The 27,613-nt window shown below is 45.4% G+C and overlaps 18 non-coding genes and 1 pseudogene across 18 annotated transcripts; all 19 read right to left on the bottom strand.

The window, feature by feature from the left end:
• Window positions 1-911: 911 nt before the first annotated feature.
• Window positions 912-1,102, bottom strand: LOC141213463 (U2 spliceosomal RNA). Its single transcript, XR_012282964.1, has one exon. It is a non-coding gene; the product is annotated as a U2 spliceosomal RNA (small nuclear RNA).
• Window positions 1,103-2,218: 1,116 nt separating this feature from the next.
• LOC141213483 (U2 spliceosomal RNA) lies at window positions 2,219-2,409 on the bottom strand. The gene has a single exon (XR_012282983.1). It is a non-coding gene; the product is annotated as a U2 spliceosomal RNA (small nuclear RNA).
• Window positions 2,410-3,530: 1,121 nt separating this feature from the next.
• On the bottom strand, window positions 3,531-3,721 carry LOC141213399 (U2 spliceosomal RNA). Its single transcript, XR_012282900.1, has one exon. It is a non-coding gene; the product is annotated as a U2 spliceosomal RNA (small nuclear RNA).
• A 3,238-nt stretch (window positions 3,722-6,959) lies between these two features.
• On the bottom strand, window positions 6,960-7,155 carry LOC141213496 (U2 spliceosomal RNA). The gene has a single exon (XR_012282996.1). It is a non-coding gene; the product is annotated as a U2 spliceosomal RNA (small nuclear RNA).
• A 1,121-nt stretch (window positions 7,156-8,276) lies between these two features.
• LOC141213397 (U2 spliceosomal RNA) lies at window positions 8,277-8,467 on the bottom strand. The gene has a single exon (XR_012282898.1). It is a non-coding gene; the product is annotated as a U2 spliceosomal RNA (small nuclear RNA).
• A 1,122-nt stretch (window positions 8,468-9,589) lies between these two features.
• On the bottom strand, window positions 9,590-9,780 carry LOC141213395 (U2 spliceosomal RNA). Its single transcript, XR_012282897.1, has one exon. It is a non-coding gene; the product is annotated as a U2 spliceosomal RNA (small nuclear RNA).
• A 1,122-nt stretch (window positions 9,781-10,902) lies between these two features.
• LOC141213394 (U2 spliceosomal RNA) lies at window positions 10,903-11,093 on the bottom strand. Its single transcript, XR_012282896.1, has one exon. It is a non-coding gene; the product is annotated as a U2 spliceosomal RNA (small nuclear RNA).
• A 1,122-nt stretch (window positions 11,094-12,215) lies between these two features.
• Window positions 12,216-12,406, bottom strand: LOC141213475 (U2 spliceosomal RNA). The gene has a single exon (XR_012282975.1). It is a non-coding gene; the product is annotated as a U2 spliceosomal RNA (small nuclear RNA).
• A 1,122-nt stretch (window positions 12,407-13,528) lies between these two features.
• Window positions 13,529-13,719, bottom strand: LOC141213393 (U2 spliceosomal RNA). Its single transcript, XR_012282895.1, has one exon. It is a non-coding gene; the product is annotated as a U2 spliceosomal RNA (small nuclear RNA).
• Window positions 13,720-14,842: 1,123 nt separating this feature from the next.
• LOC141213392 (U2 spliceosomal RNA) lies at window positions 14,843-15,033 on the bottom strand. The gene has a single exon (XR_012282894.1). It is a non-coding gene; the product is annotated as a U2 spliceosomal RNA (small nuclear RNA).
• A 1,122-nt stretch (window positions 15,034-16,155) lies between these two features.
• LOC141213446 (U2 spliceosomal RNA) lies at window positions 16,156-16,346 on the bottom strand. Its single transcript, XR_012282948.1, has one exon. It is a non-coding gene; the product is annotated as a U2 spliceosomal RNA (small nuclear RNA).
• Window positions 16,347-17,469: 1,123 nt separating this feature from the next.
• On the bottom strand, window positions 17,470-17,660 carry LOC141213476 (U2 spliceosomal RNA). The gene has a single exon (XR_012282976.1). It is a non-coding gene; the product is annotated as a U2 spliceosomal RNA (small nuclear RNA).
• Window positions 17,661-18,781: 1,121 nt separating this feature from the next.
• Window positions 18,782-18,972, bottom strand: LOC141213391 (U2 spliceosomal RNA). Its single transcript, XR_012282893.1, has one exon. It is a non-coding gene; the product is annotated as a U2 spliceosomal RNA (small nuclear RNA).
• Window positions 18,973-20,099: 1,127 nt separating this feature from the next.
• LOC141213389 (U2 spliceosomal RNA) lies at window positions 20,100-20,290 on the bottom strand. Its single transcript, XR_012282892.1, has one exon. It is a non-coding gene; the product is annotated as a U2 spliceosomal RNA (small nuclear RNA).
• Window positions 20,291-21,411: 1,121 nt separating this feature from the next.
• On the bottom strand, window positions 21,412-21,602 carry LOC141213388 (U2 spliceosomal RNA). Its single transcript, XR_012282891.1, has one exon. It is a non-coding gene; the product is annotated as a U2 spliceosomal RNA (small nuclear RNA).
• Window positions 21,603-22,723: 1,121 nt separating this feature from the next.
• Window positions 22,724-22,905, bottom strand: LOC141213534 (U2 spliceosomal RNA). The gene has a single exon (XR_012283029.1). It is a non-coding gene; the product is annotated as a U2 spliceosomal RNA (small nuclear RNA).
• Window positions 22,906-23,699: 794 nt separating this feature from the next.
• LOC141213557 (U2 spliceosomal RNA) lies at window positions 23,700-23,791 on the bottom strand (annotated as a pseudogene).
• A 1,119-nt stretch (window positions 23,792-24,910) lies between these two features.
• On the bottom strand, window positions 24,911-25,101 carry LOC141213387 (U2 spliceosomal RNA). Its single transcript, XR_012282890.1, has one exon. It is a non-coding gene; the product is annotated as a U2 spliceosomal RNA (small nuclear RNA).
• A 1,121-nt stretch (window positions 25,102-26,222) lies between these two features.
• Window positions 26,223-26,413, bottom strand: LOC141213386 (U2 spliceosomal RNA). The gene has a single exon (XR_012282889.1). It is a non-coding gene; the product is annotated as a U2 spliceosomal RNA (small nuclear RNA).
• Window positions 26,414-27,613: the final 1,200 nt, after the last annotated feature.

Raw genomic sequence — 27,613 nt, 5'->3', positions numbered from 1 at the left:
TGTTCCCACCCGCCTCAACACCGTTGGAAGGGAGGAGAACCAATTAAGGCGGGGGGGGGGGTGGAACGAGCAGCTGTCTACCCTTAGCAGGAGGGTTGCTGATTAATTACCTCTCCTGCTGCTGCTGCTGCTGGCTGTCCAGCAGCAGACTGAAGGTGGCTGCTGCTGTGCGCAGGTATATAAAGGCTCAGAGCCTATTATGACATACGCAGCCAGCGTTCCATTGCCACATTCCGTCTACTGCAGGCGGGATACCTGGATGGCTGAATGTCACTGAGAAGCTCACAGAGACCGCCATAAGCAACAGTTTAAAAGAATGCCACAGACTAATCAACCAAACTTTTTGGGTTGGTTTCTCTTTTATAGTCTGCAGGCATTAAATGAAAGAAGTCAGTGTTCCAGCAGAGGGAGACAACGTTTCAGAAAAGGCATTGTAGCAAACCAAAAAAGAAATTTTAAGCGCAGCAGAGTAACCAGCTCACATACCTGTTAGCTCAGGTGAGTTTAAAAGGCTGCTGTTGATAACAAGGGCATTTGCTATATAGATGGTGTGTGTGCAACAATATACTGAAAGGTCAATTATATTGTGCAGCTTATCTCACCACCTGTAGTTATTTAGGTGAAAGCTCCAAAATGCTTGCCTAATATGTCTGGTTATCCAAAAGGAAGTATAGAGGGAGAGCTAGATAGATAGCATTGCATTACATTACATTACATGGCAATGCAATGCACAGTTGCTGAAGTTGAACCAAAATGAGCTTGTCATCTGGCTTCTGCAACTTTTAACATGAAAAATCCAATGAGGAGAAGAAAAGCAAAGCCAAAGAGGCCATCCCAAAATCCGACAAACAAGCAAAATGAACAAAAAGCATTGAATTCAATTCTTTCTGATTTTAGAAACTGCATTAAAGAAGGGGTGCACCGGTCCTGGAGATACTGCAATACCAGGTCAATGCGTGGAGTGGACAGAGCAAGCTCTTTTTCCATCTCCCTGTTCTAAAAATCCATTAAATATATGGTCCCCAGATAGGGGACGTATCAGATATTAAACTGATAAGAACAGATACTACACTTGATCTTAGCCAAAAGGCCGAGAAGCGATAACCAGAATTGGTTTCCGACTACGGTGCCACCCAAGGATTCTGAAAAGTCCATTTGTGGAGATGGCCACCTGGACTCCCGTTAAGAAGACATGCTGTCAACCTCTAGATCCCTCACATGCCTGCACTTTTCGGCTTGCTGCTGCTGCAATCCACGCGTTTTAGATCTGCATAACTCCACCTCTTTTAGCACAGTACCCTCAACCCCCGGCTGTTCCCACCCGCCTCAACACCGTTGGAAGGGAGGAGAACCAATTAAGGCGGGGGGGGGTGGAACGAGCAGCTGTCTACCCTTAGCAGGAGGGTTGCTGATTAATTACCTCTCCTGCTGCTGCTGCTGGCTGTCCAGCAGCAGACTGAAGGTGGCTGCTGCTGTGCGCAGGTATATAAAGGCTCAGAGCCTATTATGACACGCGCAGCCAGCGTTCCATTGCCACATTCCGTCTACTGCAGGCGGGATACCTGAATGGCTGAATGTCACTGAGAAGCTCACAGAGACCGCCATAAGCAACAGTTTAAAAGAATGCCACAGACTAATCAACCAAACTTTTTGGGTTGGTTTCTCTTTTATAGTCTGCAGGCATTAAATGAAAGAAGTCAGTGTTCCAGCAGAGGGAGACAACGTTTCAGAAAAGGCATTGTAGCAAACCAAAAAAGAAATTTTAAGCGCAGCAGAGTAACCAGCTCACATACCTGTTAGCTCAGGTGAGTTTAAAAGGTTGCTGTTGATAACAAGGGCATTTACTAAATAGATGGTGTGTGTGCAACAATATACTGAAAGGTCAATTATATTGTGCAGCTTATCTCACCACCTGTAGTTATTTAGGTGAAAGCTCCAAAATGCTTGCCTAATATGTCTGTTTATCCAAAAGGAAGTATAGAGGGAGAGCTAGATAGATAGCATTGCATTACATTACATTACATGGCAATGCAATGCACAGTTGCTGAAGTTGAACCAAAATGAGCTTGTCATCTGGCTTCTGCAACTTTTAACATGAAAAATCCAATGAGGAGAAGAAAAGCAAAGCCAAAGAGTCCATCCCAAAATCCGACAAACAAGCAAAATGAACAAAAAGCATTGAATTCAATTCTTTCTGATTTTAGAAACTGCATTAAAGAAGGGGTGCACCGGTACTGGAGATACTGCAATACCAGGTCAATGCGTGGAGTGGACAGAGCAAGCTCTTTTTCCATCTCCCTGTTCTAAAAATCCATTTAATATATGGTCCCCAGATAGGGGACGTATCAGATATTAAACTGATAAGAACAGATACTACACTTGATCTTAGCCAAAAGGCCGAGAAGCGATAACCAGAATTGGTTTCCGACTACGGTGCCACCCAAGGATTCTGAAAAGTCCATTTGTGGAGATGGCCACCTGGACTCCCGTTAAGAAGACATGCTGTCAACCTCTAGATCCCTCACATGCCTGCACTTTTCGGCTTGCTGCTGCTGCAATCCACGCGTTTTAGATCTGCATAACTCCACCTCTTTTAGCACAGTACCCTCAACCCCCGGCTGTTCCCACCCGCCTCAACACCGTTGGAAGGGAGGAGAACCAATTAAGGCGGGGGGGGGGGTGGAACGAGCAGCTGTCTACCCTTAGCAGGAGGGTTGCTGATTAATTACCTCTCCTGCTGCTGCTGCTGCTGGCTGTCCAGCAGCAGACTGAAGGTGGCTGCTGCTGTGCGCAGGTATATAAAGGCTCAGAGCCTATTATGACACGCGCAGCCAGCGTTCCATTGCCACGTTCCGTCTACTGCAGGCGGGATACCTGGATGGCTGAATGTCACTGAGAAGCTCACAGAGACCGCCATAAGCAACAGTTTAAAAGAATGCCACAGACTAATCAACCAAACTTTTTGGGTTGGTTTCTCTTTTATAGTCTGCAGGCATTAAATGAAAGAAGTCAGTGTTCCAGCAGAGGGAGACAACGTTTCAGAAAAGGCATTGTAGCAAACCAAAAAAGAAATTTTAAGCGCAGCAGAGTAACCAGCTCACATACCTGTTAGCTCAGGTGAGTTTAAAAGGCTGCTGTTGATAACAAGGGCATTTGCTAAATAGATGGTGTGTGTGCAACAATATACTGAAAGGTCAATTATATTGTGCAGCTTATCTCACCACCTGTAGTTATTTAGGTGAAAGCTCCAAAATGCTTGCCTAATATGTCTGTTTATCCAAAAGGAAGTATAGAGGGAGAGCTAGATAGATAGCATTGCATTACATTACATTACATGGCAATGCAATGCACAGTTGCTGAAGTTGAACCAAAATGAGCTTGTCATCTGGCTTCTGCAACTTTTAACATGAAAAATCCAATGAGGAGAAGAAAAGCAAAGCCAAAGAGTCCATCCCAAAATCCGACAAACAAGCAAAATGAACAAAAAGCATTGAATTCAATTCTTTCTGATTTTAGAAACTGCATTAAAGAAGGGGTGCACCGGTCCTGGAGATACTGCAATACCAGGTCAATGCGTGGAGTGGACAGAGCAAGCTCTTTTTCCATCTCCCTGTTCTAAAAATCCATTTAATATATGGTCCCCAGATAGGGGACGTATCAGATATTAAACTGATAAGAACAGATACTACACTTGATCTTAGCCAAAAGGCCGAGAAGCGATAACCAGAATTGGTTTCCGACTACGGTGCCACCCAAGGATTCTGAAAAGTCCATTTGTGGAGATGGCCACCTGGACTCCCGTTAAGAAGACATGCTGTCAACCTCTAGATCCCTCACATGCCTGCACTTTTCGGCTTGCTGCTGCTGCAATCCACGCGTTTTAGATCTGCATAACTCCACCTCTTTTAGCACAGTACCCTCAACCCCCGGCTGTTCCCACCCGCCTCAACACCGTTGGAAGGGAGGAGAACCAATTAAGGCGGGGGGGGGGGGGGGGAACGAGCAGCTGTCTACCCTTAGCAGGAGGGTTGCTGATTAATTACCTCTCCTGCTGCTGCTGCTGGCTGTCCAGCAGCAGACTGAAGGTGGCTGCTGCTGTGCGCAGGTATATAAAGGCTCAGAGCCTATTATGACACGCGCAGCCAGCGTTCCATTGCCACATTCCGTCTACTGCAGGCGGGATACCTGGATGGCTGAATGTCACTGAGAAGCTCACAGAGACCGCCATAAGCAACAGTTTAAAAGAATGCCACAGACTAATCAACCAAACTTTTTGGGTTGGTTTCTCTTTTATAGTCTGCAGGCATTAAATGAAAGAAGTCAGTGTTCCAGCAGAGGGAGACAACGTTTCAGAAAAGGCATTGTAGCAAGCCAAAAAAGAAATTTTAAGCGCAGCAGAGTAACCAGCTCACATACCTGTTAGCTCAGGTGAGTTTAAAAGGCTGCTGTTGATAACAAGGGCATTTGCTAAATAGATGGTGTGTGTGCAACAATATACTGAAAGGTCAATTATATTGTGCAGCTTATCTCACCACCTGTAGTTATTTAGGTGAAAGCTCCAAAATGCTTGCCTAATATGTCTGTTTATCCAAAAGGAAGTATAGAGGGAGAGCTAGATAGATAGCATTGCATTACATTACATTACATGGCAATGCAATGCACAGTTGCTGAAGTTGAACCAAAATCATAGAATCATAGAATCATAGAATCATAGAATCATAGAATGGTAGAGTTGGAAGGGACCTCCTGGGTCATCTGGTCCAACCCCCTGCTCAAAGCAGGATTCACTAGATCATCTCAGACAGATGTCTGTCCAGCCTCTGTTTGAAGACGTCCATTGAAGGGGAACTCACCACCTCTCGTGGCAGCCTGTTCCACTCATTAATCACCCTAACTGTCAAAAAGTTTTTTCTAATATCTAATCTGTGTCTCCTCCCATTTAGTTTCATTCCATTGCTTCTAGTCTTTCCTTGTGCAAATGAGAATAAAGATGATCCTTCTACAATGTGACAGCCCTTGACATATTTGTAGACAGCTATTAAGTCTCCTCTCAGTCTTCTTTTTTGCAAGCTAAACATTCCCAAATCCTGCAACCGTTCCTCATAGGACATGGTTTGCAGACCAGTCACCATTCTGGTCGCTCTTCTCTGAACTTGCTCCAGTTTGTCTATGTCTTTTTTAAAATGTGGTGCCCAAAACTGTACACAGTATTCCAGATGAGGTCTGACCAAAGAGGAGTAAAGACCGATAATGACTTCACGTGATCTAGACTGTATGCTTCTGTTAATACATCCCAGAATTGTATTTGCCTTTTTTGCTGCTGCATCACACTGTTGACTCATGTTCAGTCTATGATCTATTAGTATACCTAAGTCTTTTTCACATGTACTGTTGCTTAGCTCTATTCCTCCCATTCTGTATATGCTTTTTTCATTTTTATTGCCCAGATGTAGTACTTTGCATTTTTCCCTGTTAAAAAACATTCTGTTGGTTGCTGCCCACTGCTCCAGTTTATTTAGGTCTTTTTGAATCCTCTCTCTCTCTTCTCTAGTATTAGCTATCCTTCCTAGCTTTGTGTCATCAGCAAATTTAATCAGTTTACCCTCAATTCCTTCATCTAAATCATTGATAAAGATGTTGAACAATACAGGTCCCAGGACGGAGCCCTGTGGTACCCCACTTGAGACATTCATCCAGCTGGATGTGAAGCCATTTACAACCACCCTTTGAGTCCGATCACTAAGCCAGTTATGAATCCACCTAACAGTTGCCTGGTCCATTGCATACTTGGTCATTTTTTCAATAAGGATGGTGTGAGATACTTTGTCAAATGCTTTGCTGAAGTCAAGATATACTATATCTACAGCATTTCCCTGATCCACCCAGTCAGTGATTCTGTCATAGAAGGAAATTAAGTTAGTCTGACATGACTTGTTAGTTACAAACCCATGCTGACTCTGGTTAATCACTTCATTCTTATCCATGTACTTACATACATGTTGTTTAATAATTTGTTCAAAGATCTTTCCTGGTATAGAAGTCAGACTCACCGGCCTATAGTTCCCTGGGTCCACCTTCTTCCCCTTTTTGAAGATAGGAACAACTTTTGCTCTTCTCCAGTCTTCTGGGACTTCTCCTGTTCTCCAAGAATTTTCAAAGATTATGGAGAGTGGTTCTAAAATTTCTTCTACGATCTCCTTCAGTACTCTGGGGTGTAATTCATCTGGACCTGGTGACTTGAACTCATTTATGTTGGCTAAATATTCCCTCACAATCTTTCTGTTTACAGATAACTTGGATTCCTCTATTCCTTTAAAAGGACAGTGAAGATCAGTTGATGTTACATTTTCTTTCTGAGAGAAAACAGATGCAAAATAGGAATTAAAAAGTTCGGCCTTCTCAACATCCTCTCTTACCATTTCACCATTTTCATCCTGTAAAAATCCTATAGCATCTTTGACTTTTCTTTTACTTTTGACATACCCCCAAAATCCTTTTTTATTGCTTTTGACATCTCTTGCAAGCCTTAATTCATTGTCAGCTTTAGCTAACCTGATACGTGCCCTGCAGGATCTGCAGACTGCATTATAATCTTCTTTAGATATGCCTCCCTCTTTCCATTTAATAAACATTTCTTTCTTTCTTTTTAGCATGTATTTAAGTTCTGTGTTCATCCATCCTGGTTTCCTTAAATGCTTCCCATTCTTCCTACTTTTCGGGATTGTTAACGATTGTGCTTTGAGAATCTCATTTTTAAAAATTTCCCATCCTTCCTGGACATTTTTGTCCTTAAGGACATCCTTAAGCTTGTCATCTGGCTTCTGCAACTTTTAACATGAAAAATCCAATGAGGAGAAGAAAAGCAAAGCCAAAGAGTCCATCCCAAAATCCGACAAACAAGCAAAATGAACAAAAAGCATTGAATTCAATTCTTTCTGATTTTAGAAACTGCATTAAAGAAGGGGTGCACCTGTCCTGGAGATACTGCAATACCAGGTCAATGCGTGGAGTGGACAGAGCAAGCTCTTTTTCCATCTCCCTGTTCTAAAAATCCATTTAATATATGGTTTGGTCCCCAGATAGGGGACGTATCAGATATTAAACTGATAAGAACAGATACTACACTTGATCTTAGCCAAAAGGCCGAGAAGCGATAACCAGAATTGGTTTCCGACTACGGTGCCACCCAAGGATTCTGAAAAGTCCATTTGTGGAGATGGCCACCTGGACTCCCGTTAAGAAGACATGCTGTCAACCTCTAGATCCCTCACATGCCTGCACTTTTCGGCTTGCTGCTGCTGCAATCCACGCGTTTTAGATCTGCATAACTCCACCTCTTTTAGCACAGTACCCTCAACCCCCGGCTGTTCCCACCCGCCTCAACACCGTTGGAAGGGAGGAGAACCAATTAAGGCGGGGGGGGGGGTGGAACGAGCAGCTGTCTACCCTTAGCAGGAGGGTTGCTGATTAATTACCTCTCCTGCTGCTGCTGCTGCTGGCTGTCCAGCAGCAGACTGAAGGTGGCTGCTGCTGTGCGCAGGTATATAAAGGCTCAGAGCCTATTATGACACGCGCAGCCAGCGTTCCATTGCCACATTCCGTCTACTGCAGGCGGGATACCTGGATGGCTGAATGTCACTGAGAAGCTCACAGAGACCGCCATAAGCAACAGTTTAAAAGAATGCCACAGACTAATCAACCAAACTTTTTGGGTTGGTTTCTCTTTTATAGTCTGCAGGCATTAAATGAAAGAAGTCAGTGTTCCAGCAGAGGGAGACAACGTTTCAGAAAAGGCATTGTAGCAAACCAAAAAAGAAATTTTAAGCGCAGCAGAGTAACCAGCTCACATACCTGTTAGCTCAGGTGAGTTTAAAAGGCTGCTGTTGATAACAAGGGCATTTGCTAAATAGATGGTGTGTGTGCAACAATATACTGAAAGGTCAATTATATTGTGCAGCTTATCTCACCACCTGTAGTTATTTAGGTGAAAGCTCCAAAATGCTTGCCTAATATGTCTGTTTATCCAAAAGGAAGTATAGAGGGAGAGCTAGATAGATAGCATTGCATTACATTACATTACATGGCAATGCAATGCACAGTTGCTGAAGTTGAACCAAAATGAGCTTGTCATCTGGCTTCTGCAACTTTTAACATGAAAAATCCAATGAGGAGAAGAAAAGCAAAGCCAAAGAGTCCATCCCAAAATCCGACAAACAAGCAAAATGAACAAAAAGCATTGAATTCAATTCTTTCTGATTTTAGAAACTGCATTAAAGAAGGGGTGCACCGGTCCTGGAGATACTGCAATACCAGGTCAATGCGTGGAGTGGACAGAGCAAGCTCTTTTTCCATCTCCCTGTTCTAAAAATCCATTTAATATATGGTCCCCAGATAGGGGACGTATCAGATATTAAACTGATAAGAACAGATACTACACTTGATCTTAGCCAAAAGGCCGAGAAGCGATAACCAGAATTGGTTTCCGACTACGGTGCCACCCAAGGATTCTGAAAAGTCCATTTGTGGAGATGGCCACCTGGACTCCCGTTAAGAAGACATGCTGTCAACCTCTAGATCCCTCACATGCCTGCACTTTTCGGCTTGCTGCTGCTGCAATCCACGCGTTTTAGATCTGCATAACTCCACCTCTTTTAGCACAGTACCCTCAACCCCCGGCTGTTCCCACCCGCCTCAACACCGTTGGAAGGGAGGAGAACCAATTAAGGCGGGGGGGGGGGGTGGAACGAGCAGCTGTCTACCCTTAGCAGGAGGGTTGCTGATTAATTACCTCTCCTGCTGCTGCTGCTGCTGGCTGTCCATCAGCAGACTGAAGGTGGCTGCTGCTGTGCGCAGGTATATAAAGGCTCAGAGCCTATTATGACACGCGCAGCCAGCGTTCCATTGCCACATTCCGTCTACTGCAGGCGGGATACCTGGATGGCTGAATGTCACTGAGAAGCTCACAGAGACCGCCATAAGCAACAGTTTAAAAGAATGCCACAGACTAATCAACCAAACTTTTTGGGTTGGTTTCTCTTTTATAGTCTGCAGGCATTAAATGAAAGAAGTCAGTGTTCCAGCAGAGGGAGACAACGTTTCAGAAAAGGCATTGTAGCAAACCAAAAAAGAAATTTTAAGCGCAGCAGAGTAACCAGCTCACATACCTGTTAGCTCAGGTGAGTTTAAAAGGCTGCTGTTGATAACAAGGGCATTTGCTAAATAGATGGTGTGTGTGCAACAATATACTGAAAGGTCAATTATATTGTGCAGCTTATCTCACCACCTGTAGTTATTTAGGTGAAAGCTCCAAAATGCTTGCCTAATATGTCTGTTTATCCAAAAGGAAGTATAGAGGGAGAGCTAGATAGATAGCATTGCATTACATTACATTACATGGCAATGCAATGCACAGTTGCTGAAGTTGAACCAAAATGAGCTTGTCATCTGGCTTCTGCAACTTTTAACATGAAAAATCCAATGAGGAGAAGAAAAGCAAAGCCAAAGAGTCCATCCCAAAATCCGACAAACAAGCAAAATGAACAAAAAGCATTGAATTCAATTCTTTCTGATTTTAGAAACTGCATTAAAGAAGGGGTGCACCGGTCCTGGAGATACTGCAATACCAGGTCAATGCGTGGAGTGGACAGAGCAAGCTCTTTTTCCATCTCCCTGTTCTAAAAATCCATTTAATATATGGTCCCCAGATAGGGGACGTATCAGATATTAAACTGATAAGAACAGATACTACACTTGATCTTAGCCAAAAGGCCGAGAAGCGATAACCAGAATTGGTTTCCGACTACGGTGCCACCCAAGGATTCTGAAAAGTCCATTTGTGGAGATGGCCACCTGGACTCCCGTTAAGAAGACATGCTGTCAACCTCTAGATCCCTCACATGCCTGCACTTTTCGGCTTGCTGCTGCTGCAATCCACGCGTTTTAGATCTGCATAACTCCACCTCTTTTAGCACAGTACCCTCAACCCCCGGCTGTTCCCACCCGCCTCAACAGCGTTGGAAGGGAGGAGAACCAATTAAGGCGGGGGGGGGGGGTGGAACGAGCAGCTGTCTACCCTTAGCAGGAGGGTTGCTGATTAATTACCTCTCCTGCTGCTGCTGCTGCTGGCTGTCCAGCAGCAGACTGAAGGTGGCTGCTGCTGTGCGCAGGTATATAAAGGCTCAGAGCCTATTATGACACGCGCAGCCAGCGTTCCATTGCCACATTCCGTCTACTGCAGGCGGGATACCTGGATGGCTGAATGTCACTGAGAAGCTCACAGAGACCGCCATAAGCAACAGTTTAAAAGAATGCCACAGACTAATCAACCAAACTTTTTGGGTTGGTTTCTCTTTTATAGTCTGCAGGCATTAAATGAAAGAAGTCAGTGTTCCAGCAGAGGGAGACAACGTTTCAGAAAAGGCATTGTAGCAAACCAAAAAAGAAATTTTAAGCGCAGCAGAGTAACCAGCTCACATACCTGTTAGCTCAGGTGAGTTTAAAAGGCTGCTGTTGATAACAAGGGCATTTGCTAAATAGATGGTGTGTGTGCAACAATATACTGAAAGGTCAATTATATTGTGCAGCTTATCTCACCACCTGTAGTTATTTAGGTGAAAGCTCCAAAATGCTTGCCTAATATGTCTGTTTATCCAAAAGGAAGTATAGAGGGAGAGCTAGATAGATAGCATTGCATTACATTACATTACATGGCAATGCAATGCACAGTTGCTGAAGTTGAACCAAAATGAGCTTGTCATCTGGCTTCTGCAACTTTTAACATGAAAAATCCAATGAGGAGAAGAAAAGCAAAGCCAAAGAGTCCATCCCAAAATCCGACAAACAAGCAAAATGAACAAAAAGCATTGAATTCAATTCTTTCTGATTTTAGAAACTGCATTAAAGAAGGGGTGCACCGGTCCTGGAGATACTGCAATACCAGGTCAATGCGTGGAGTGGACAGAGCAAGCTCTTTTTCCATCTCCCTGTTCTAAAAATCCATTTAATATATGGTCCCCAGATAGGGGACGTATCAGATATTAAACTGATAAGAACAGATACTACACTTGATCTTAGCCAAAAGGCCGAGAAGCGATAACCAGAATTGGTTTCCGACTACGGTGCCACCCAAGGATTCTGAAAAGTCCATTTGTGGAGATGGCCACCTGGACTCCCGTTAAGAAGACATGCTGTCAACCTCTAGATCCCTCACATGCCTGCACTTTTCGGCTTGCTGCTGCTGCAATCCACGCGTTTTAGATCTGCATAACTCCACCTCTTTTAGCACAGTACCCTCAACCCCCGGCTGTTCCCACCCGCCTCAACACCGTTGGAAGGGAGGAGAACCAATTAAGGCGGGGGGGGGGGGTGGAACGAGCAGCTGTCTACCCTTAGCAGGAGGGTTGCTGATTAATTACCTCTCCTGCTGCTGCTGCTGCTGGCTGTCCAGCAGCAGACTGAAGGTGGCTGCTGCTGTGCGCAGGTATATAAAGGCTCAGAGCCTATTATGACACGCGCAGCCAGCGTTCCATTGCCACATTCCGTCTACTGCAGGCGGGATACCTGGATGGCTGAATGTCACTGAGAAGCTCACAGAGACCGCCATAAGCAACAGTTTAAAAGAATGCCACAGACTAATCAACCAAACTTTTTGGGTTGGTTTCTCTTTTATAGTCTGCAGGCATTAAATGAAAGAAGTCAGTGTTCCAGCAGAGGGAGACAACGTTTCAGAAAAGGCATTGTAGCAAACCAAAAAAGAAATTTTAAGCGCAGCAGAGTAACCAGCTCACATACCTGTTAGCTCAGGTGAGTTTAAAAGGCTGCTGTTGATAACAAGGGCATTTGCTAAATAGATGGTGTGTGTGCAACAATATACTGAAAGGTCAATTATATTGTGCAGCTTATCTCACCACCTGTAGTTATTTAGGTGAAAGCTCCAAAATGCTTGCCTAATATGTCTGTTTATCCAAAAGGAAGTATAGAGGGAGAGCTAGATAGATAGCATTGCATTACATTACATTACATGGCAATGCAATGCACAGTTGCTGAAGTTGAACCAAAATGAGCTTGTCATCTGGCTTCTGCAACTTTTAACATGAAAAATCCAATGAGGAGAAGAAAAGCAAAGCCAAAGAGTCCATCCCAAAATCCGACAAACAAGCAAAATGAACAAAAAGCATTGAATTCAATTCTTTCTGATTTTAGAAACTGCATTAAAGAAGGGGTGCACCTGTCCTGGAGATACTGCAATACCAGGTCAATGCGTGGAGTGGACAGAGCAAGCTCTTTTTCCATCTCCCTGTTCTAAAAATCCATTTAATATATGGTCCCCAGATAGGGGACGTATCAGATATTAAACTGATAAGAACAGATACTACACTTGATCTTAGCCAAAAGGCCGAGAAGCGATAACCAGAATTGGTTTCCGACTACGGTGCCACCCAAGGATTCTGAAAAGTCCATTTGTGGAGATGGCCACCTGGACTCCCGTTAAGAAGACATGCTGTCAACCTCTAGATCCCTCACATGCCTGCACTTTTCGGCTTGCTGCTGCTGCAATCCACGCGTTTTAGATCTGCATAACTCCACCTCTTTTAGCACAGTACCCTCAACCCCCGGCTGTTCCCACCCGCCTCAACACCGTTGGAAGGGAGGAGAACCAATTAAGGCGGGGGGGGGGGGTGGAACGAGCAGCTGTCTACCCTTAGCAGGAGGGTTGCTGATTAATTACCTCTCCTGCTGCTGCTGCTGCTGGCTGTCCAGCAGCAGACTGAAGGTGGCTGCTGCTGTGCGCAGGTATATAAAGGCTCAGAGCCTATTATGACACGCGCAGCCAGCGTTCCATTGCCACATTCCGTCTACTGCAGGCGGGATACCTGGATGGCTGAATGTCACTGAGAAGCTCACAGAGACCGCCATAAGCAACAGTTTAAAAGAATGCCACAGACTAATCAACCAAACTTTTTGGGTTGGTTTCTCTTTTATAGTCTGCAGGCATTAAATGAAAGAAGTCAGTGTTCCAGCAGAGGGAGACAACGTTTCAGAAAAGGCATTGTAGCAAACCAAAAAAGAAATTTTAAGCGCAGCAGAGTAACCAGCTCACATACCTGTTAGCTCAGGTGAGTTTAAAAGGCTGCTGTTGATAACAAGGGCATTTGCTAAATAGATGGTGTGTGTGCAACAATATACTGAAAGGTCAATTATATTGTGCAGCTTATCTCACCACCTGTAGTTATTTAGGTGAAAGCTCCAAAATGCTTGCCTAATATGTCTGTTTATCCAAAAGGAAGTATAGAGGGAGAGCTAGATAGATAGCATTGCATTACATTACATTACATGGCAATGCAATGCACAGTTGCTGAAGTTGAACCAAAATGAGCTTGTCATCTGGCTTCTGCAACTTTTAACATGAAAAATCCAATGAGGAGAAGAAAAGCAAAGCCAAAGAGTCCATCCCAAAATCCGACAAACAAGCAAAATGAACAAAAAGCATTGAATTCAATTCTTTCTGATTTTAGAAACTGCATTAAAGAAGGGGTGCACCGGTCCTGGAGATACTGCAATACCAGGTCAATGCGTGGAGTGGACAGAGCAAGCTCTTTTTCCATCTCCCTGTTCTAAAAATCCATTTAATATATGGTCCCCAGATAGGGGACGTATCAGATATTAAACTGATAAGAACAGATACTACACTTGATCTTAGCCAAAAGGCCGAGAAGCGATAACCAGAATTGGTTTCCGACTACGGTGCCACCCAAGGATTCTGAAAAGTCCATTTGTGGAGATGGCCACCTGGACTCCCGTTAAGAAGACATGCTGTCAACCTCTAGATCCCTCACATGCCTGCACTTTTCGGCTTGCTGCTGCTGCAATCCACGCGTTTTAGATCTGCATAACTCCACCTCTTTTAGCACAGTACCCTCAACCCCCGGCTGTTCCCACCCGCCTCAACACCGTTGGAAGGGAGGAGAACCAATTAAGGCGGGGGGGGGGGGGTGGAACGAGCAGCTGTCTACCCTTAGCAGGAGGGTTGCTGATTAATTACCTCTCCTGCTGCTGCTGCTGCTGGCTGTCCAGCAGCAGACTGAAGGTCGCTGCTTCTGTGCGCAGGTATATAAAGGCTCAGAGCCTATTATGACACGCGCAGCCAGCGTTCCATTGCCACATTCCGTCTACTGCAGGCGGGATACCTGGATGGCTGAATGTCACTGAGAAGCTCACAGAGACCGCCATAAGCAACAGTTTAAAAGAATGCCACAGACTAATCAACCAAACTTTTTGGGTTGGTTTCTCTTTTATAGTCTGCAGGCATTAAATGAAAGAAGTCAGTGTTCCAGCAGAGGGAGACAACGTTTCAGAAAAGGCATTGTAGCAAACCAAAAAAGAAATTTTAAGCGCAGCAGAGTAACCAGCTCACATACCTGTTAGCTCAGGTGAGTTTAAAAGGCTGCTGTTGATAACAAGGGCATTTGCTAAATAGATGGTGTGTGTGCAACAATATACTGAAAGGTCAATTATATTGTGCAGCTTATCTCACCACCTGTAGTTATTTAGGTGAAAGCTCCAAAATGCTTGCCTAATATGTCTGTTTATCCAAAAGGAAGTATAGAGGGAGAGCTAGATAGATAGCATTGCATTACATTACATTACATGGCAATGCAATGCACAGTTGCTGAAGTTGAACCAAAATGAGCTTGTCATCTGGCTTCTGCAACTTTTAACATGAAAAATCCAATGAGGAGAAGAAAAGCAAAGCCAAAGAGTCCATCCCAAAATCTGACAAACAAGCAAAATGAACAAAAAGCATTGAATTCAATTCTTTCTGATTTTAGAAACTGCATTAAAGAAGGGGTGCACCGGTCCTGGAGATACTGCAATACCAGGTCAATGCGTGGAGTGGACAGAGCAAGCTCTTTTTCCATCTCCCTGTTCTAAAAATCCATTTAATATATGGTCCCCAGATAGGGGACGTATCAGATATTAAACTGATAAGAACAGATACTACACTTGATCTTAGCCAAAAGGCCGAGAAGCGATAACCAGAATTGGTTTCCGACTACGGTGCCACCCAAGGATTCTGAAAAGTCCATTTGTGGAGATGGCCACCTGGACTCCCGTTAAGAAGACATGCTGTCAACCTCTAGATCCCTCACATGCCTGCACTTTTCGGCTTGCTGCTGCTGCAATCCACGCGTTTTAGATCTGCATAACTCCACCTCTTTTAGCACAGTACCCTCAACCCCCGGCTGTTCCCACCCGCCTCAACACCGTTGGAAGGGAGGAGAACCAATTAAGGCGGGGGGGGGGGGTGGAACGAGCAGCTGTCTACCCTTAGCAGGAGGGTTGCTGATTAATTACCTCTCCTGCTGCTGCTGCTGCTGGCTGTCCAGCAGCAGACTGAAGGTGGCTGCTGCTGTGCGCAGGTATATAAAGGCTCAGAGCCTATTATGACACGCGCAGCCAGCGTTCCATTGCCACATTCCGTCTACTGCAGGCGGGATACCTGGATGGCTGAATGTCACTGAGAAGCTCACAGAGACCGCCATAAGCAACAGTTTAAAAGAATGCCACAGACTAATCAACCAAACTTTTTGGGTTGGTTTCTCTTTTATAGTCTGCAGGCATTAAATGAAAGAAGTCAGTGTTCCAGCAGAGGGAGACAACGTTTCAGAAAAGGCATTGTAGCAAACCAAAAAAGAAATTTTAAGCGCAGCAGAGTAACCAGCTCACATACCTGTTAGCTCAGGTGAGTTTAAAAGGCTGCTGTTGATAACAAGGGCATTTGCTAAATAGATGGTGTGTGTGCAACAATATACTGAAAGGTCAATTATATTGTGCAGCTTATCTCACCACCTGTAGTTATTTAGGTGAAAGCTCCAAAATGCTTGCCTAATATGTCTGTTTATCCAAAAGGAAGTATAGAGGGAGAGCTAGATAGATAGCATTGCATTACATTACATTACATGGCAATGCAATGCACAGTTGCTGAAGTTGAACCAAAATGAGCTTGTCATCTGGCTTCTGCAACTTTTAACATGAAAAATCCAATGAGGAGAAGAAAAGCAAAGCCAAAGAGTCCATCCCAAAATCCGACAAACAAGCAAAATGAACAAAAAGCATTGAATTCAATTCTTTCTGATTTTAGAAACTGCATTAAAGAAGGGGTGCACCGGTCCTGGAGATACTGCAATACCAGGTCAATGCATGGAGTGGACAGAGCAAGCTCTTTTTCCATCTCCCTGTTCTAAAAATCCATTTAATATATGGTCCCCAGATAGGGGACGTATCAGATATTAAACTGATAAGAACAGATACTACACTTGATCTTAGCCAAAAGGCCGAGAAGCGATAACCAGAATTGGTTTCCGACTACGGTGCCACCCAAGGATTCTGAAAAGTCCATTTGTGGAGATGGCCACCTGGACTCCCGTTAAGAAGACATGCTGTCAACCTCTAGATCCCTCACATGCCTGCACTTTTCGGCTTGCTGCTGCTGCAATCCACGCGTTTTAGATCTGCATAACTCCACCTCTTTTAGCACAGTACCCTCAACCCCCGGCTGTTCCCACCCGCCTCAACACCGTTGGAAGGGAGGAGAACCAATTAAGGCGGGGGGGGGGGGGTGGAACGAGCAGCTGTCTACCCTTAGCAGGAGGGTTGCTGATTAATTACCTCTCCTGCTGCTGCTGCTGCTGGCTGTCCAGCAGCAGACTGAAGGTCGCTGCTTCTGTGCGCAGGTATATAAAGGCTCAGAGCCTATTATGACACGCGCAGCCAGCGTTCCATTGCCACATTCCGTCTACTGCAGGCGGGATACCTGGATGGCTGAATGTCACTGAGAAGCTCACAGAGACCGCCATAAGCAACAGTTTAAAAGAATGCCACAGACTAATCAACCAAACTTTTTGGGTTGGTTTCTCTTTTATAGTCTGCAGGCATTAAATGAAAGAAGTCAGTGTTCCAGCAGAGGGAGACAACGTTTCAGAAAAGGCATTGTAGCAAACCAAAAAAGAAATTTTAAGCGCAGCAGAGTAACCAGCTCACATACCTGTTAGCTCAGGTGAGTTTAAAAGGCTGCTGTTGATAACAAGGGCATTTGCTAAATAGATGGTGTGTGTGCAACAATATACTGAAAGGTCAATTATATTGTGCAGCTTATCTCACCACCTGTAGTTATTTAGGTGAAAGCTCCAAAATGCTTGCCTAATATGTCTGTTTATCCAAAAGGAAGTATAGAGGGAGAGCTAGATAGATAGCATTGCATTACATTACATTACATGGCAATGCAATGCACAGTTGCTGAAGTTGAACCAAAATGAGCTTGTCATCTGGCTTCTGCAACTTTTAACATGAAAAATCCAATGAGGAGAAGAAAAGCAAAGCCAAAGAGTCCATCCCAAAATCTGACAAACAAGCAAAATGAACAAAAAGCATTGAATTCAATTCTTTCTGATTTTAGAAACTGCATTAAAGAAGGGGTGCACCGGTCCTGGAGATACTGCAATACCAGGTCAATGCGTGGAGTGGACAGAGCAAGCTCTTTTTCCATCTCCCTGTTCTAAAAATCCATTTAATATATGGTCCCCAGATAGGGGACGTATCAGATATTAAACCGATAAGAACAGATACTACACTTGATCTTAGCCAAAAGGCCGAGAAGCGATAACCAGAATTGGTTTCCGACTACGGTGCCACCCAAGGATTCTGAAAAGTCCATTTGTGGAGATGGCCACCTGGACTCCCGTTAAGAAGACATGCTGTCAACCTCTAGATCCCTCACATGCCTGCACTTTTCGGCTTGCAGCTGCTGCAATCCACGCGTTTAAGATCTGCATAACTCCACCTCTTTTAGCACAGTACCCTCAACCCCCGGCTGTTCCCACCCGCCTCAACACCGTTGGAAGGGAGGAGAACCAATTAAGGCGGGGGGGGGGGTGGAACGAGCAGCTGTCTACCCTTAGCAGGAGGGTTGCTGATTAATTACCTCTCCTGCTGCTGCTGCTGCTGGCTGTCCAGCAGCAGACTGAAGGTGGCTGCTGCTGTGCGCAGGTATATAAAGGCTCAGAGCCTATTATGACACGCGCAGCCAGCGTTCCATTGCCACATTCCGTCTACTGCAGGCGGGATACCTGGATGGCTGAATGTCACTGAGAAGCTCACAGAGACCGCCATAAGCAACAGTTTAAAAGAATGCCACAGACTAATCAACCAAACTTTTTGGGTTGGTTTCTCTTTTATAGTCTGCAGGCATTAAATGAAAGAAGTCAGTGTACCAGCAGAGGGAGACAACGTTTCAGAAAAGGCATTGTAGCAAACCAAAAAAGAAATTTTAAGCGCAGCAGAGTAACCAGCTCACATACCTGTTAGCTCAGGTGAGTTTAAAAGGCTGCTGTTGATAACAAGGGCATTTGCTAAATAGATGGTGTGTGTGCAACAATATACTGAAAGGTCAATTATATTGTGCAGCTTATCTCACCACCTGTAGTTATTTAGGTGAAAGCTCCAAAATGCTTGCCTAATATGTCTGTTTATCCAAAAGGAAGTATAGAGGGAGAGCTAGATAGATAGCATTGCATTACATTACATTACATGGCAATGCAATGCACAGTTGCTGAAGTGGAACCAAAATGAGCTTGTCATCTGGCTTCTGCAACTTTTAACATGAAAAATCCAATGAGGAGAAGAAAAGCAAAGCCAAAGAGTCCATCCCAAAATCCGACAAACAAGCAAAATGAACAAAAAGCATTGAATTCAATTCTTTCTGATTTTAGAAACTGCATTAAAGAAGGGGTGCACCGGTCCTGGAGATACTGCAATACCAGGTCAATGCGTGGAGTGGACAGAGCAAGCTCTTTTTCCATCTCCCTGTTCTAAAAATCCATTTAATATATGGTCCCCAGATAGGGGACGTATCAGATATTAAACTGATAAGAACAGATACTACACTTGATCTTAGCCAAAAGGCCGAGAAGCGATAACCAGAATTGGTTTCCGACTACGGTGCCACCCAAGGATTCTGAAAAGTCCATTTGTGGAGATGGCCACCTGGACTCCCGTTAAGAAGACATGCTGTCAACCTCTAGATCCCTCACATGCCTGCACTTTTCGGCTTGCTGCTGCTGCAATCCACGCGTTTTAGATCTGCATAACTCCACCTCTTTTAGCACAGTACCCTCAACCCCCGGCTGTTCCCACCCGCCTCAACACCGTTGGAAGGGAGGAGAACCAATTAAGGCGGGGGGGGGGGTGGGGGGTGGAACGAGCAGCTGTCTACCCTTAGCAGGAGGGTTGCTGATTAATTACCTCTCCTGCTGCTGCTGCTGCTGGCTGTCCAGCAGCAGACTGAAGGTGGCTGCTGCTGTGCGCAGGTATATAAAGGCTCAGAGCCTATTATGACACGCGCAGCCAGCGTTCCATTGCCACATTCCGTCTACTGCAGGCGGGATACCTGGATGGCTGAATGTCACTGAGAAGCTCACAGAGACCGCCATAAGCAACAGTTTAAAAGAATGCCACAGACTAATCAACCAAACTTTTTGGGTTGGTTTCTCTTTTATAGTCTGCAGGCATTAAATGAAAGAAGTCAGTGTTCCAGCAGAGGGAGACAACGTTTCAGAAAAGGCATTGTAGCAAACCAAAAAAGAAATTTTAAGTGCAGCAGAGTAACCAGCTCACATACCTGTTAGCTCAGGTGAGTTTAAAAGGCTGCTGTTGATAACAAGGGCATTTGCTAAATAGATGGTGTGTGTGCAACAATATACTGAAAGGTCAATTATATTGTGCAGCTTATCTCACCACCTGTAGTTATTTAGGTGAAAGCTCCAAAATGCTTGCCTAATATGTCTGTTTATCCAAAGGAAGTATAGAGGGAGAGCTAGATAGATAGCATTGCATTACATTACATTACATGGCAATGCAATGCACAGTTGCTGAAGTTGAACCAAAATGAGCTTGTCATCTGGCTTCTGCAACTTTTAACATGAAAAATCCAATGAGGAGAAGAAAAGCAAAGCCAAAGAGTCCATCCCAAAATCCGACAAACAAGCAAAATGAACAAAAAGCATTGAATTCAATTCTTTCTGATTTTAGAAACTGCATTAAAGAAGGGGTGCACCGGTCCTGGAGATACTGCAATACCAGGTCAATGCGTGGAGTGGACAGAGCAAGCTCTTTTTCCATCTCCCTGTTCTAAAAATCCATTTAATATATGGTCCCCAGATAGGGGACGTATCAGATATTAAACTGATAAGAACAGATACTACACTTGATCTTAGCCAAAAGGCCGAGAAGCGATAACCAGAATTGGTTTCCGACTACGGTGCCACCCAAGGATTCTGAAAAGTCCATTTGTGGAGATGGCCACCTGGACTCCCGTTAAGAAGACATGCTGTCAACCTCTAGATCCCTCACATGCCTGCACTTTTCGGCTTGCTGCTGCTGCAATCCACGCGTTTTAGATCTGCATAACTCCACCTCTTTTAGCACAGTACCCTCAACCCCCGGCTGTTCCCACCCGCCTCAACACCGTTGGAAGGGAGGAGAACCAATTAAGGTGGGGGGGGGGGGTGGAACGAGCAGCTGTCTACCCTTAGCAGGAGGGTTGCTTTTTAATTACCTCTCCTGCTGCTGCTGCTGCTGGCTGTCCAGCAGCAGACTGAGGTGGCTGCTGCTGTGCGCAGGTATATAAAGGCTCAGAGCCTATTATGACACGCGCAGCCAGCGTTCCATTGCCACATTCCGTCTACTGCAGGCGGGATACCTGGATGGCTGAATGTCACTGAGAAGCTCACAGAGACCGCCATAAGCAACAGTTTAAAAGAATGCCACAGACTAATCAACCAAACTTTTTGGGTTGGTTTCTCTTTTATAGTCTGCAGGCATTAAATGAAAGAAGTCAGTGTTCCAGCAGAGGGAGACAACGTTTCAGAAAAGGCATTGTAGCAAACCAAAAAAGAAATTTTAAGCGCAGCAGAGTAACCAGCTCACATACCTGTTAGCTCAGGTGAGTTTAAAAGGCTGCTGTTGATAACAAGGGCATTTGCTAAATAGATGGTGTGTGTGCAACAATATACTGAAAGGTCAATTATATTGTGCAGCTTATCTCACCACCTGTAGTTATTTAGGTGAAAGCTCCAAAATGCTTGCCTAATATGTCTGTTTATCCAAAAGGAAGTATAGAGGGAGAGCTAGATAGATAGCATTGCATTACATTACATTACATGGCAATGCAATGCACAGTTGCTGAAGTTGAACCAAAATGAGCTTGTCATCTGGCTTCTGCAACTTTTAACATGAAAAATCCAATGAGGAGAAGAAAAGCAAAGCCAAAGAGTCCATCCCAAAATCCGACAAACAAGCAAAATGAACAAAAAGCATTGAATTCAATTCTTTCTGATTTTAGAAACTGCATTAAAGAAGGGGTGCACCGGTCCTGGAGATACTGCAATACCAGGTCAATGCGTGGAGTGGACAGAGCAAGCTCTTTTTCCATCTCCCTGTTCTAAAAATCCATTTAATATATGGTCCCCAGATAGGGGACGTATCAGATATTAAACTGATAAGAACAGATACTACACTTGATCTTAGCCAAAAGGCCGAGAAGCGATAACCAGAATTGGTTTCCGACTACGGTGCTACCCAAGGATTCTGAAAAGTCCATTTGTGGAGATGGCCACCTGGACTCCCGTTAAGAAGACATGCTGTCAACCTCTAGATCCCTCACATGCCTGCACTTTTCGGCTTGCTGCTGCTGCAATCCACGCGTTTTAGATCTGCATAACTCCACCTCTTTTAGCACAGTACCCTCAACCCCCGGCTGTTCCCACCCGCCTCAACACCGTTGGAAGGGAGGAGAACCAATTAAGGCGGGGGGGGGGGTGGAACGAGCAGCTGTCTACCCTTAGCAGGAGGGTTGCTGATTAATTACCTCTCCTGCTGCTGCTGCTGCTGGCTGTCCAGCAGCAGACTGAAGGTGGCTGCTGCTGTGCGCAGGTATATAAAGGCTCAGAGCCTATTATGACACGCGCAGCCAGCGTTCCATTGCCACATTCCGTCTACTGCAGGCGGGATACCTGGATGGCTGAATGTCACTGAGAAGCTCACAGAGACCGCCATAAGCAACAGTTTAAAAGAATGCCACAGACTAATCAACCAAACTTTTTGGGTTGGTTTCTCTTTTATAGTCTGCAGGCATTAAATGAAAGAAGTCAGTGTTCCAGCAGAGGGAGACAACGTTTCAGAAAAGGCATTGTAGCAAACCAAAAAAGAAATTTTAAGCGCAGCAGAGTAACCAGCTCACATACCTGTTAGCTCAGGTGAGTTTAAAAGGCTGCTGTTGATAACAAGGGCATTTGCTAAATAGATGGTGTGTGTGCAACAATATACTGAAAGGTCAATTATATTGTGCAGCTTATCTCACCACCTGTAGTTATTTAGGTGAAAGCTCCAAAATGCTTGCCTAATATGTCTGTTTATCCAAAAGGAAGTATAGAGGGAGAGCTAGATAGATAGCATTGCATTACATTACATTACATGGCAATGCAATGCACAGTTGCTGAAGTTGAACCAAAATGAGCTTGTCATCTGGCTTCTGCAACTTTTAACATGAAAAATCCAATGAGGAGAAGAAAAGCAAAGCCAAAGAGTCCATCCCAAAATCCGACAAACAAGCAAAATGAACAAAAAGCATTGAATTCAATTCTTTCTGATTTTAGAAACTGCATTAAAGAAGGGGTGCACCGGTCCTGGAGATACTGCAATACCAGGTCAATGCGTGGAGTGGACAGAGCAAGCTCTTTTTCCATCTCCCTGTTCTAAAAATCCATTTAATATATGGTCCCCAGATAGGGGACGTATCAGATATTAAACTGATAAGAACAGATTTTTTTTTTTTTTTTTTGAAAGCCCGAATTCGTGTACAAAACCCGAGTGCGCTTAAAAAAGTGACAAGTGCCACAAAAAAAGTGCACTAGGATGCTGGTCTTCTTGAAACCCTCTCCAAAAGGAGAAGGGTCCCCCAAACCATTCCCCGTCCCTCCGAGCCAAAAGGCCACAGCGAGGAACAGGGACAAAAAGCCACCTCCAGCCGAAGCCAGAGGCGACCCAATCTTACCCCCAGCACCTGCCCGAGTTCTCACCCAAGCAAGGCACTGGGAGCTAAAGACTGTGCTCCCCTCCCGGAAGAGGGGAGCCAACAACGCTCTCCTCCCGAAAGAGGAGAGCCAGGGGGGTTCAGGGGGGAGCGGAACCTGATGGCCACACACTCCCCCCCTAGACCTGCCAAGAGAGGAACCCGTAAGGGAACCGCATCCCGACAAAATCCTAGTAGGACGTGACACACGTGAATAAGTGGACACACAGTGACAAAGAAATTAAATAAATAGTGAAGGTTTCACAGTATAATACTGCCCGGACCTTCGACCGGGAATTGAAAAATTCCCCATCCTAAGGCCAGAAGGCCCGGAATAAGGGTGTGTGCGAAGAAAGAAAATTTGAAGTGCTTGTGCAAATGTGCCATAAACTCAAGTGGGGTTCCCAATCCCAGTGAGTTAAGGCACCCCAGGGTCACCACTCCTGGGGCACTTCACACTTCGGGCTTTCGATCTTCCCCGGCCCAATGGCGTCGATCCTGGGGGGCCATGCTTTCCACCAGATGACTATATTAGCCACCTGGCGTACTAACAAGCGCCTAAACCCCAGTGTGCATAATGTATCAATCTACTAGGGCGGCCAACATCCAAAACCGCCTTTTCGAAAGATACTACACTTGATCTTAGCCAAAAGGCCGAGAAGCGATAACCAGAATTGGTTTCCGACTAAGGTGCCACCCAAGGATTCTGAAAAGTCCATTTGTGGAGATGGCCACCTGGACTCCCGTTAAGAAGACATGCTGTCAACCTCTAGATCCCTCACATGCCTGCACTTTTCGGCTTGCTGCTGCTGCAATCCACGCGTTTTAGATCTGCATAACTCCACCTCTTTTAGCACAGTACCCTCAACCCCCGGCTGTTCCCACCCGCCTCAACACCGTTGGAAGGGAGGAGAACCAATTAAGGCGGGGGGGGGTGGAACGAGCAGCTGTCTACCCTTAGCAGGAGGGTTGCTGATTAATTACCTCTCCTGCTGCTGCTGCTGCTGGCTGTCCAGCAGCAGACTGAAGGTGGCTGCTGCTGTGCGCAGGTATATAAAGGCTCAGAGCCTATTATGACACGCGCAGCCAGCGTTCCATTGCCACATTCCGTCTACTGCAGGCGGGATACCTGGATGGCTGAATGTCACTGAGAAGCTCACAGAGACCGCCATAAGCAACAGTTTAAAAGAATGCCACAGACTAATCAACCAAACTTTTTGGGTTGGTTTCTCTTTTATAGTCTGCAGGCATTAAATGAAAGAAGTCAGTGTTCCAGCAGAGGGAGACAACGTTTCAGAAAAGGCATTGTAGCAAACCAAAAAAGAAATTTTAAGCGCAGCAGAGTAACCAGCTCACATACCTGTTAGCTCAGGTGAGTTTAAAAGGCTGCTGTTGATAACAAGGGCATTTGCTAAATAGATGGTGTGTGTGCAACAATATACTGAAAGGTCAATTATATTGTGCAGCTTATCTCACCACCTGTAGTTATTTAGGTGAAAGCTCCAAAATGCTTGCCTAATATGTCTGTTTATCCAAAAGGAAGTATAGAGGGAGAGCTAGATAGATAGCATTGCATTACATTACATTACATGGCAATGCAATGCACAGTTGCTGAAGTTGAACCAAAATGAGCTTGTCATCTGGCTTCTGCAACTTTTAACATGAAAAATCCAATGAGGAGAAGAAAAGCAAAGCCAAAGAGTCCATCCCAAAATCCGACAAACAAGCAAAATGAACAAAAAGCATTGAATTCAATTCTTTCTGATTTTAGAAACTGCATTAAAGAAGGGGTGCACCGGTCCTGGAGATACTGCAATACCAGGTCAATGCGTGGAGTGGACAGAGCAAGCTCTTTTTCCATCTCCCTGTTCTAAAAATCCATTTAATATATGGTCCCCAGATAGGGGACGTATCAGATATTAAACTGATAAGAACAGATACTACACTTGATCTTAGCCAAAAGGCCGAGAAGCGATAACCAGAATTGGTTTCCGACTACGGTGCCACCCAAGGATTCTGAAAAGTCCATTTGTGGAGATGGCCACCTGGACTCCCGTTAAGAAGACATGCTGTCAACCTCTAGATCCCTCACATGCCTGCACTTTTCGGCTTGCTGCTGCTGCAATCCACGCGTTTTAGATCTGCATAACTCCACCTCTTTTAGCACAGTACCCTCAACCCCCGGCTGTTCCCACCCGCCTCAACACCGTTGGAAGGGAGGAGAACCAATTAAGGCGGGGGGGGGGGTGGAACGAGCAGCTGTCTACCCTTAGCAGGAGGGTTGCTGATTAATTACCTCTCCTGCTGCTGCTGCTGCTGGCTGTCCAGCAGCAGACTGAAGGTGGCTGCTGCTGTGCGCAGGTATATAAAGGCTCAGAGCCTATTATGACACGCGCAGCCAGCGTTCCATTGCCACATTCCGTCTACTGCAGGCGGGATACCTGGATGGCTGAATGTCACTGAGAAGCTCACAGAGACCGCCATAAGCAACAGTTTAAAAGAATGCCACAGACTAATCAACCAAACTTTTTGGGTTGGTTTCTCTTTTATAGTCTGCAGGCATTAAATGAAAGAAGTCAGTGTTCCAGCAGAGGGAGACAACGTTTCAGAAAAGGCATTGTAGCAAACCAAAAAAGAAATTTTAAGCGCAGCAGAGTAACCAGCTCACATACCTGTTAGCTCAGGTGAGTTTAAAAGGCTGCTGTTGATAACAAGGGCATTTGCTAAATAGATGGTGTGTGTGCAACAATATACTGAAAGGTCAATTATATTGTGCAGCTTATCTCACCACCTGTAGTTATTTAGGTGAAAGCTCCAAAATGCTTGCCTAATATGTCTGTTTATCCAAAAGGAAGTATAGAGGGAGAGCTAGATAGATAGCATTGCATTACATTACATTACATGGCAATGCAATGCACAGTTGCTGAAGTTGAACCAAAATGAGCTTGTCATCTGGCTTCTGCAACTTTTAACATGAAAAATCCAATGAGGAGAAGAAAAGCAAAGCCAAAGAGTCCATCCCAAAATCCGACAAACAAGCAAAATGAACAAAAAGCATTGAATTCAATTCTTTCTGATTTTAGAAACTGCATTAAAGAAGGGGTGCACCGGTCCTGGAGATACTGCAATACCAGGTCAATGCGTGGAGTGGACAGAGCAAGCTCTTTTTCCATCTCCCTGTTCTAAAAATCCATTTAATATATGGTCCCCAGATAGGGGACGTATCAGATATTAAACTGATAAGAACAGATACTACACTTGATCTTAGCCAAAAGGCCGAGAAGCGATAACCAGAATTGGTTTCCGACTACGGTGCCACCCAAGGATTCTGAAAAGTCCATTTGTGGAGATGGCCACCTGGACTCCCGTTAAGAAGACATGCTGTCAACCTCTAGATCCCTCACATGCCTGCACTTTTCGGCTTGCTGCTGCTGCAATCCACGCGTTTTAGATCTGCATAACTCCACCTCTTTTAGCACAGTACCCTCAACCCCCGGCTGTTCCCACCCGCCTCAACACCGTTGGAAGGGAGGAGAACCAATTAAGGCGGGGGGGGGGTGGAACGAGCAGCTGTCTACCCTTAGCAGGAGGGTTGCTGATTAATTACCTCTCCTGCTGCTGCTGCTGCTGGCTGTCCAGCAGCAGACTGAAGGTGGCTGCTGCTGTGCGCAGGTATATAAAGGCTCAGAGCCTATTATGACACGCGCAGCCAGCGTTCCATTGCCACATTCCGTCTACTGCAGGCGGGATACCTGGATGGCTGAATGTCACTGAGAAGCTCACAGAGACCGCCATAAGCAACAGTTTAAAAGAATGCCACAGACTAATCAACCAAAGTTTTTGGGTTGGTTTCTCTTTTATAGTCTGTGTAACGGGTCCGGGAGGCGGACTGTAACGGGTCCGGGAGGCGGAACCTCTGAGCTACTATACAAGGGGGCGGCCCTTGTAAGGGAGCGGGTGGCAGTCTCTGGGTGAACGGACAGGGAGTTACGGCAAGTGATCAGGGCAGTCTCTGGGTAAGGGGTAGGTACGACCTGTGATGGCAGAGCCTCCGGGTAGGCTAGCAGGCAGGTGGTAGATGTGTGCTCCCAGGTGAGCAAGCGAGAGTCTCTGGAATAGCTGATGGTCACCGCACGTGACAACGGGACCTCCGGGCTGGCAAGCAGGCAGGTAACGGAGATGCGCTCCCAGGTGAGCGGGCAAGAGTCTCTGGAATAGCTGATGGTCACCGCACGTGACAACGGGACCTCCGGGCTGGCAAGCAGGCAGATAACGGAGAAGCGCTCCCAGGTGAGCGGGCAAGCTGGTCCATAGACAGACTGACCGGAGTAGTAAGGCAGACCGTCGGACCTCAGGCAAGCAGGCAGGTAGCTGACATGCGCTCCCAGGTGAGCGGGCAGGCTGGTCCTTCGACAGACTGACAGGAGAAGTAAGGCAGACCGTCGGACCTCAGACTGGCAGACAGGTAACAAGTATTCAGGCAGGAAT

Source organism: Phyllobates terribilis, unplaced genomic scaffold, assembly GCF_046119375.1.
Source record: "Phyllobates terribilis strain yellow unplaced genomic scaffold, ASM4611937v1 Scaffold_196__1_contigs__length_3587587, whole genome shotgun sequence".
Lineage (NCBI taxonomy): Eukaryota > Metazoa > Chordata > Amphibia > Anura > Dendrobatidae > Phyllobates > Phyllobates terribilis.
This window is presented reverse-complemented; position numbering and strand designations above follow the sequence as displayed.